We start from the raw sequence: 7,733 nt of genomic DNA, 5'->3' as shown, positions 1-7,733 counted from the left end.
TGTCATCTGCATAAAAATGAAAGTTTGCATCAGACACATGCCGATTAAGATCATTTATATAAATAGTAAATAAAAGAGGGCCTAATACAGAGCCTTGTGGAATAATTGTGAAGATTTTCCAAACATGTTTAAGACATTTCCTCTCTAACTGGGACGTTTTGGGACCGATTGGTGGGGTTGCTGTGGGCGAAGTACAACTCAGCTATACACTGGTAAGAGCAAATGACGTTTGACCACGTGTCAATTAAACTCATACTAATTAAAACCTCTCCCACTTTTCCAACTATTCTCACTACTTCAACTTCTTCTTACTCATTTCAGCCAGCAATGCAGTGTAGCTTGAGTTCAATTAAGAGAGTGTTCCTGACTGAACTTCATTTGATAGCGTATGTGCCGTTTTCTTTTGCGGGATACAAACATAAACAAGTTCTGTCCCGAGACTATTTGGCAGAGTCTGCGTCTCTGCGTCCAGAGCTTACCGCCACCCAAGACAATTGTGACTGATATAAAGAGATGCAAACAATCCAACAACATTTCTTCTATCCCAGGATGTGTTTGGTGTGGCCAGAGCTGACTCCACAGGGCCGTGGGGACGGGGCTGTTAATGCGAGACTAGCTTCTGGTTTTCACCGTTCTGCGCATGCCCATTCTTCATGAATTTAAAACATTTGATGTGCGTTTTAGGCTTATTAGTGTCGATGGATTAGTTTGTTCAGAAATGAAAATGTACAGTGGATGAAGCCTAAATGCAAAGGGATAATCTGGCAAGAAATAAGCCTTCAAAATAAATAGTTAGAGCTGCAGAGAGGAAATGTCTGTCCCTGAACCCTGTCTCTCTGTCTGAAAATGACTTCACATTCAGGAAACCACACGCTGACAATTTGAATCCATCTTACTCCAGCATAGACTTGACACTTATTCCTCTTGTATTCCCTGTGGGCAACCTCTCTATCTATTTCACCTTCTTTCTCCCTCAACCTTGCTGCTGATACACTCACAGTGACTTGCGTCCCATCCTGAACAACATTTCAATGTAAAAATAACATCTTTTTGAACCTGCGGGTAAAACAGCAGAGCCGTGATGAATGTATTTGTTGTGAATAGATTTTGCACAATTTTGCAGAATCCAAACTTCTCACCCAGTTTTGGGGATCAGACGTAGCATGACTGGACATACAGAAGTCACTCAGCACCAAACGATAACAGCTTTTCATGACATTATTGTGAGGCGACAGAAATCTTTTGCTCCTACTGCAGCTGCATTTTCTCGACCTAAGACCATCAAAGAGAGGAAGACAGCTGAAAAACTGATGCTGCTAGCATGGCACATTCATAACACTATAAACTGTCAGGATGGCAAAAAATGACCTTATGTGTACTGTGTGTGTGTGTGTGTGTGTGTGTGTGTGTGTGTGTGTGTGTGTAAGTGAGAGTGTGAGAGACTAAGAAGCTGTCAAAACATCCATTTATCAAAGAGCCCATGAGGTAGCATGTTTTTTCTCCCTCGTTCTCACACACATACACACGCAAATATAATGCTTGAGGCCCCTTGAATATCATTAAATAGTTTTTGCACAATACAAGCTTTTTTTAACCAGAAACAGCCCAGAAATTGCCATCGCCAATTTTACCAGACCCCATTTACATAAACAATACTTTTAGCGTGTATAAAGCTGGCATATTTCCACATATAAATGGTTAAACACTGACTATTAAAAGACTGGATAAACACTTCAAACAGGGCAGAGAACTTCTCAGCAGCATCATGATTAATAATACGCCGTTGGGCCCTAATTCTCAGGGGCAGAGAATCTACAGGAACGTTAACACAGCTAGGATCACTCACAAGAACATCTTCCACAGGTGCATTTACTACATCTAGACCAAGAGAGAAGACGAGGTCCAGGGTGTGGCCCTTAATGTGATAAAGTCTCCAATAATTAAGACCTTCTCCAGTTTGATAATAGATCATAAAAAAGTCAGTAAATCAGTAAGAAACATGCCTGCTGAGCCAGGAGGAGTGTAAATTAGCACACTGTAGAAAGCATTAAAAGAACCTTCTTTGAGCATTTGTGATTCAAAAGAGGAAAAATTTTCAAAGTTCATGGCTCTACATAGGAAACTGTCACAATGCACAACCACCACTCCAGCGTGCCATTCGTGGTATCCAGGTAACACGGCAGCCTACAGGACAGAGCTAGATTAAGTGAACTAACTCATTTTTCCTTTGCCACTTTACAAGGAACGTAAAATCCATCTTCTCACTGTTAAAAAGCTTGTTAAGAATAAAAGTTTTGTTAGAAATGGAATGAGCATTAAGCAAACTGCAATGACGATGACCGGCATCCTCAACGGCTGACTGTGAAGGAACCAAACGCAACTACCTGACCATGCGATCTCCAGCTGCAGCTAGCGGTCAGCCGCTGGTCAGGCAGCACAGCAACCATTGATAGCGGCAGGTCCATGTTGCCATCAGCACATCGCTGGGACAGAGGCACCCGTCCAACGGGCAATAACCCATAAACCCGTACCCGCATCCTGCAGGGAAACTGGCCGCAACCACCGACACCGTTCACCGCGATAAGGCCAGAGCACTCTCGTCCAGGAAGATCGGCTCATCTTGACCTCAGCGCCAGCTCTGCAGCCCCTTCTCCTCTGTCTCTTCTTGGGATTACCAGGCCCCCTGGACGTAAACAGGAGCCGGTACTCAGGTGTTAGAGGGAGGACACACAAGGGGGGGACGGAAAAGTTTGTCTAAAACTTTTCCAGCTTTTAAAGAGTCCTTCCATAGAATTCTGACGTCCAATAAACATGTCAATCATACGTCCGACTGGCAGATCCACAATCGTTAGACGATTGGGCTGATGCGACAAGAAATAGGACAAGTACAAACATGGAAATGCAATGCGGCAGTGGCCAAACACAGGCGCCGTCTTGCTTTCTAAAAGCCTCAGTAGGGGCAATTGAGCTAATAAACCCACAGGCAACGGTGTCCAAAAAATCTGAGGCAATGGTAAATACAGAAAAACTGGCAATGGTCAAAATCCAGGGAAAACAACAGCAACTCAGAATACAGGACACAAGGAAAAAGACTCAAAGGCAAAACACAGGGAAGCAGGATTTTACTCTTTAACAGAAAGGTCAAACTACGTAGGGCTCCTTTCCATAATGTTGTCAGACAGTGTGTAAAACAGCACTTTTAGTGGACCTAAATTGAAGGTGTGGAATTGCCCATTAGGCAAGGCAAGGCAGCTTTATTTGTATAGCACATTTCAGCAACAGGGCAATTCAAAGTGCTTTACACAAAATCATTAAAACAGATAAAACACAAGTACAAACAGTTAAAAGTCATAAGCATTAAAAATCAATAAGACACATGAATATAGACACATTAGCGCTACATCGCAGCTTGTTTCGCCTCTGCTGATTGCAGCGGTCTTGCTTTGATCAATTTCAAAGATTGTTGTTTACATCAGTCACTCAGACAGAAAAAAATAGGGAAATAGGGTCCAGGTTAAAAAAAAAAAGTTACACTTTTACACTTTGTATTTTTTCTACGTTTTTGTCACTTTTTTTTGTCAATAAACTTTATTTACATAACAGTAATCTTACTTTTGATTTTAAATTCTGAAAGTATGAGTTATTTTGACTAATAATTAACATCAGAGGAACTTATGTTGAAGTTTAGTCAGGATACTGTTTTCAAACCAATTTAATTATTTTTTTCTAATGCTTTAGAATTGAATAAAACACCTCAAATTTCCATTAAAAGTAGTGAAATGATCCTTAAAATAACTTGCAAAGGTTGCTGAATGTAACCACCCGTGTTAATCTTTTGAAAATTAGGTTGAAAGAAACCCCAAATTTCTGATAAAGAAAATTTGAAAACGGGTCAAATTTAAAACGATGACAACACAATGCTTTATTAGTTACTTTACATTACATTACATGTCTAAATAAACCAAATGCAGTGGTGAAAAGTGCGTGCTGGAATTTTATTTTCATTTTTTAAATGGATCTTTGTGTGGATTTATTTCACTGCACCACAAAGGAAACCAAGTGGTGTGCATGTTACTAACTATTCACCTGTAGACTTCAGCTTCACTTCAAGATCAGCAGAAAAAACTTTCTGATGAGAACAAACACCAAACAGCTTGTTTCACCTTCATCAGATCCTTGCCATTCAGCGCCAGATGCACACCTTACGTAACCGGACCATACCGCCACAAAGCTGAGCTCCAGCTCTAAATCCATTCAATCAAATATTTCAATCACAGCAGCTCAGAGTGAAAATATGTCTCTCGTCAAGTTAGGAGTGAACATTTCTGGCATATCGAACCAATTAAATAAGACACCCGGGCTGAGTTTATGTTATCTAGATGTTGTGACAAGAGCCTGTCAGGACGGAGGAGATTCACTTCTCATGCTGATTTTTACACAGAAGGAGTTATTTCGCGCACAACTCTAATCCAATTCGTCCGGGTCTTTTCTCAGGACTTGAAAGACAATCCATCTGTTCCTCCTGGCCGCCGTTCATTCACATCGCCTTCTGTTCTTCTGTTGTGTGGGCGGGAGGTGAGTTAAATGTTTCTACCACTTCGCTGGCAGCCGGGGGGGGGGAGTCAGGTACATTGTGGCATCTCGCTGCTATAAAGACCGCGGCTGTCGAGTCTTAATTCATAACCCCAGGCATCATTGTGTGGCATTACAATATGCTAATGCAGCTACGCCGTGCCCTCTCCGTCACCCCGTTCCCTCCCTTTCATCTTTCTCCTTCTTCCCCCCACCTCCCTCTCTTCTCCTTCCCCTTGGAGCCTAGAGTAAATTTGGTTGGTGCAACAAGGCAGGCCTGCTTGGTTCTTTTGGGGAATGATTGTAAAGATGAAAAAATAATACGTATACGGCATTAAGTCTCTAACTGGGACATTTCCGGATCGACTGGTAAGAGCAAACGACATTTAACCATGTGTCCAGCTAATTTAAATAGCTCACATCACCGTAACGTTAACTTCAGGTAATATTGTAGGTGGTGTTTTCTTTTGCAGGGTGCAAATGTTCCACAAAAAAACAAGACTATTTTGCAGAGCCACCAGAGCTTAGCACCACCCAAGACGATTGTGATTGCTTTAAAGAAATGCAAACAACCCCAAGCATTTTTTTCCTAGAATGTACTGTGTGTCTGGAGGAGCCACACATTACTCCACAGTGCCATGGAGATGGGTCTACCAATGCAAGACTAAATCGAGGTAGATTTGACATCTGAGGTCTTCATTATTTTGGCAAAAGCGTTTTTAAATCTGTTAAAAAATGTATTTGTCCTGTGCTGGTATGCTAAAATGTTGATCTCAGACAGTGGACATGTTTTTCTTACCCCATGTGACGGATACGTTAGCCATCCCCAGTCTCCTGTGATCGTTGTAGTGTCCAGTAGGTTCACTGCAGACAAAGAAACAAAACAACAACAGAGGAGCTACATAAATGAGTTTTAAACAATTGTTTTTGCCATCCTCCCCACATTCATCCTGTCCTTCGTCATCATCCTCTGTGTGCACTGGCACCCGGGTAACTCACATGCACGCATACACCTTTCTGACAGGTGTGACTGATGAGGCATGACGGTCGTGAAGGCAACTCTGAGTCGTTGGTCACAGCGTGAGATGTCACCTTGAACTAGTTTACCCTCGGAGCCCTTGGAGCCTGGACCTCAGTGGACAAGGCTCAGAATAGAACAGGAAACAAAACACTAACTGTTAAATGTGCAGCGTAAAACGGTACAGTATCTGAGGGCTGACCTCCTGGAAACCACCAGAAAATCAAGCCCAGGACCAGGGGCCCAAGGGCTAAGTTGGGCCCAAGGCCAGAACTTCTTGTGTGAGGTCACTCTTATTAACGTTGCATTTATTGTCGTTAAGTCAAAGAGCTTTAAGATTTGAGGGCTTAACCAAAACTATAACTATGACGTTGTGAGCTGAACGATAAGGTTCTGTTAACAGTGACATCAAGCTCACACTGCACCCTCCAGCTAATGATAATAATACACTAATACAGCGGACGTTGCCATGTGAAAAAAATACACAGAGCTACCCATAGGATTGTAGTACCATTGAGTGGAAAGCCACACCAAGCCCCTGACCACCTGTGTAAAATACAATGGATTTTAATTGGCTATCAGTGTTAGAAGATGATACTATAAATAAAATTGAATTGCTTGTCAAGCAGCCAAGTCATGTCCCTCACATTAGAACGAGTTTAACAAAACACTTCACACCTCTCAGCCTTTAGTCTCTCATCTTTCATCTTTTTGTCTGACATTTGCTCTTTTACTGTCTCTCCAGAATGTTATAACTGCAATATGCAACATGTTTGCCTTGAAGCAGTAAGTGAACTGAAACTTGGCCTGCCCTCCTCCCCCTCAACTGGCCAAGTTCAAGTCAGTGTACTTTTCCTCATACTTTTACACACTCAGAGATGATCTACCATCACTCCATGGTTACTCACTGTACAACATGTTGCAAACTGAAAGTTCAAGAAATATGTGACATTAAATGTTGAGAATATGCATGTTTTGTAGATGTTTTAGTCAACTGGCAAAAAGGAATATTTTCAAAGAAATGTACGCTTTTTTTTCCTTTTTATTAGTGACTATCATGACAGAAAAGAGAAAGAAAACAAAGAACTCAGAAATGTATAAAAGCAAACCTCATCAAAACAAGAACCACACACACAGTCTGATTGACAAATGACTTCTGGCATCTGAAGAAAGAATCCCAGTGATGAGTAGGCCTGCTAAAAGTGTCTGCACATCCACTGCTGTCTGCCAGATTAGACTCTTCTCTGGAGCGTGTGATTGACTGACATCTGACTTTCCTGTTAACTTTTATTGCAACGTGATAGGACGGGACAAAGAACACCTGTATCATTCTTTAGCAGCTGCATTGCTATGTTTGGGCCACTTTAGGAAGTAAAGAACAGGCTCTTTCTAGTGTGATGAAGTTTCATTCTCCCACTCCTAAGATAAATGTGTGATTATATAATTGCTAATTGTATCTGCTGGTCTAGTTAGCTAGTTGCTAACTTTATCCGTCAGCTGTGTGGGGCAGAGAAGTGCACAGCAACCCCCGCGAAATGACTCCTCTCACAATCAGAATTTGATCCATTTCGGCTTATAACATTTGGAAAGTCTAGAAGAGCCGCATACTTAAATCACTGCATCCCCATTCAAGGTAGAGGAGCACTAAACCGGAAGAGGTCTCTTGTGTGCCTGGTCTATGGACCACACATTCAGAAATAATGCTGATTATCCACATTGTTTTTGCGGAATTTTGTAGGATATTATACAAATTGGTGTGCATTCATTTTTTTATGATATTGCATGAACCCGTTCATGAGAAGGCATTGCCTAGGGTTAGTCACTAATGGTTTAGTAACACCAAACATTGCTCGGTTGCTGCTGTTTTGGAGAAAAGTTTTGTGTTTAGCTTTGACATATCAATTTGTCACTTCCTGTGGGTCAGAAAGTGTCTAAACCCACAATTCACCGAAGAGGCAAATAGGATGAAGGTAAGTGGTAATGGGGATGGAGCACTCTCGTCTGCCACAGCTCCACTTCATGATTTAGGCTAATATGATAGAAGTATTTTTCCATCAAAATCTTGCCAAGTGGAGCCTTGAAATTTGTCGGTGGAAACACACACACACACACACACACACACACACACACACACACACACACA

The 7,733-nt window shown here is 41.8% G+C and overlaps 1 protein-coding gene across 1 annotated transcript in view; it reads right to left on the bottom strand.

Annotated features, from left to right (window-relative positions):
• The window catches only part of epha8 (eph receptor A8), a 77,228-nt gene extending 71,793 nt beyond the window's left edge, over nt 1-5,435 (bottom strand). Inside the window, exon 1 of the mRNA XM_034868477.1 lies at nt 5,372-5,435. The gene's annotated coding sequence lies outside the window, so the exon portion shown is untranslated. The remainder of the gene's footprint in view (nt 1-5,371) is intronic.
• Nucleotides 5,436-7,733: the final 2,298 nt, after the last annotated feature.

Source organism: Etheostoma cragini, chromosome 4 (assembly GCF_013103735.1).
Source record: "Etheostoma cragini isolate CJK2018 chromosome 4, CSU_Ecrag_1.0, whole genome shotgun sequence".
In the NCBI taxonomy this organism is placed as follows: Eukaryota; Metazoa; Chordata; class Actinopteri; order Perciformes; family Percidae; genus Etheostoma; species Etheostoma cragini.
Note: the sequence above shows the minus strand (reverse complement) of the source record. Positions and strands in the feature narration are given on the sequence as shown.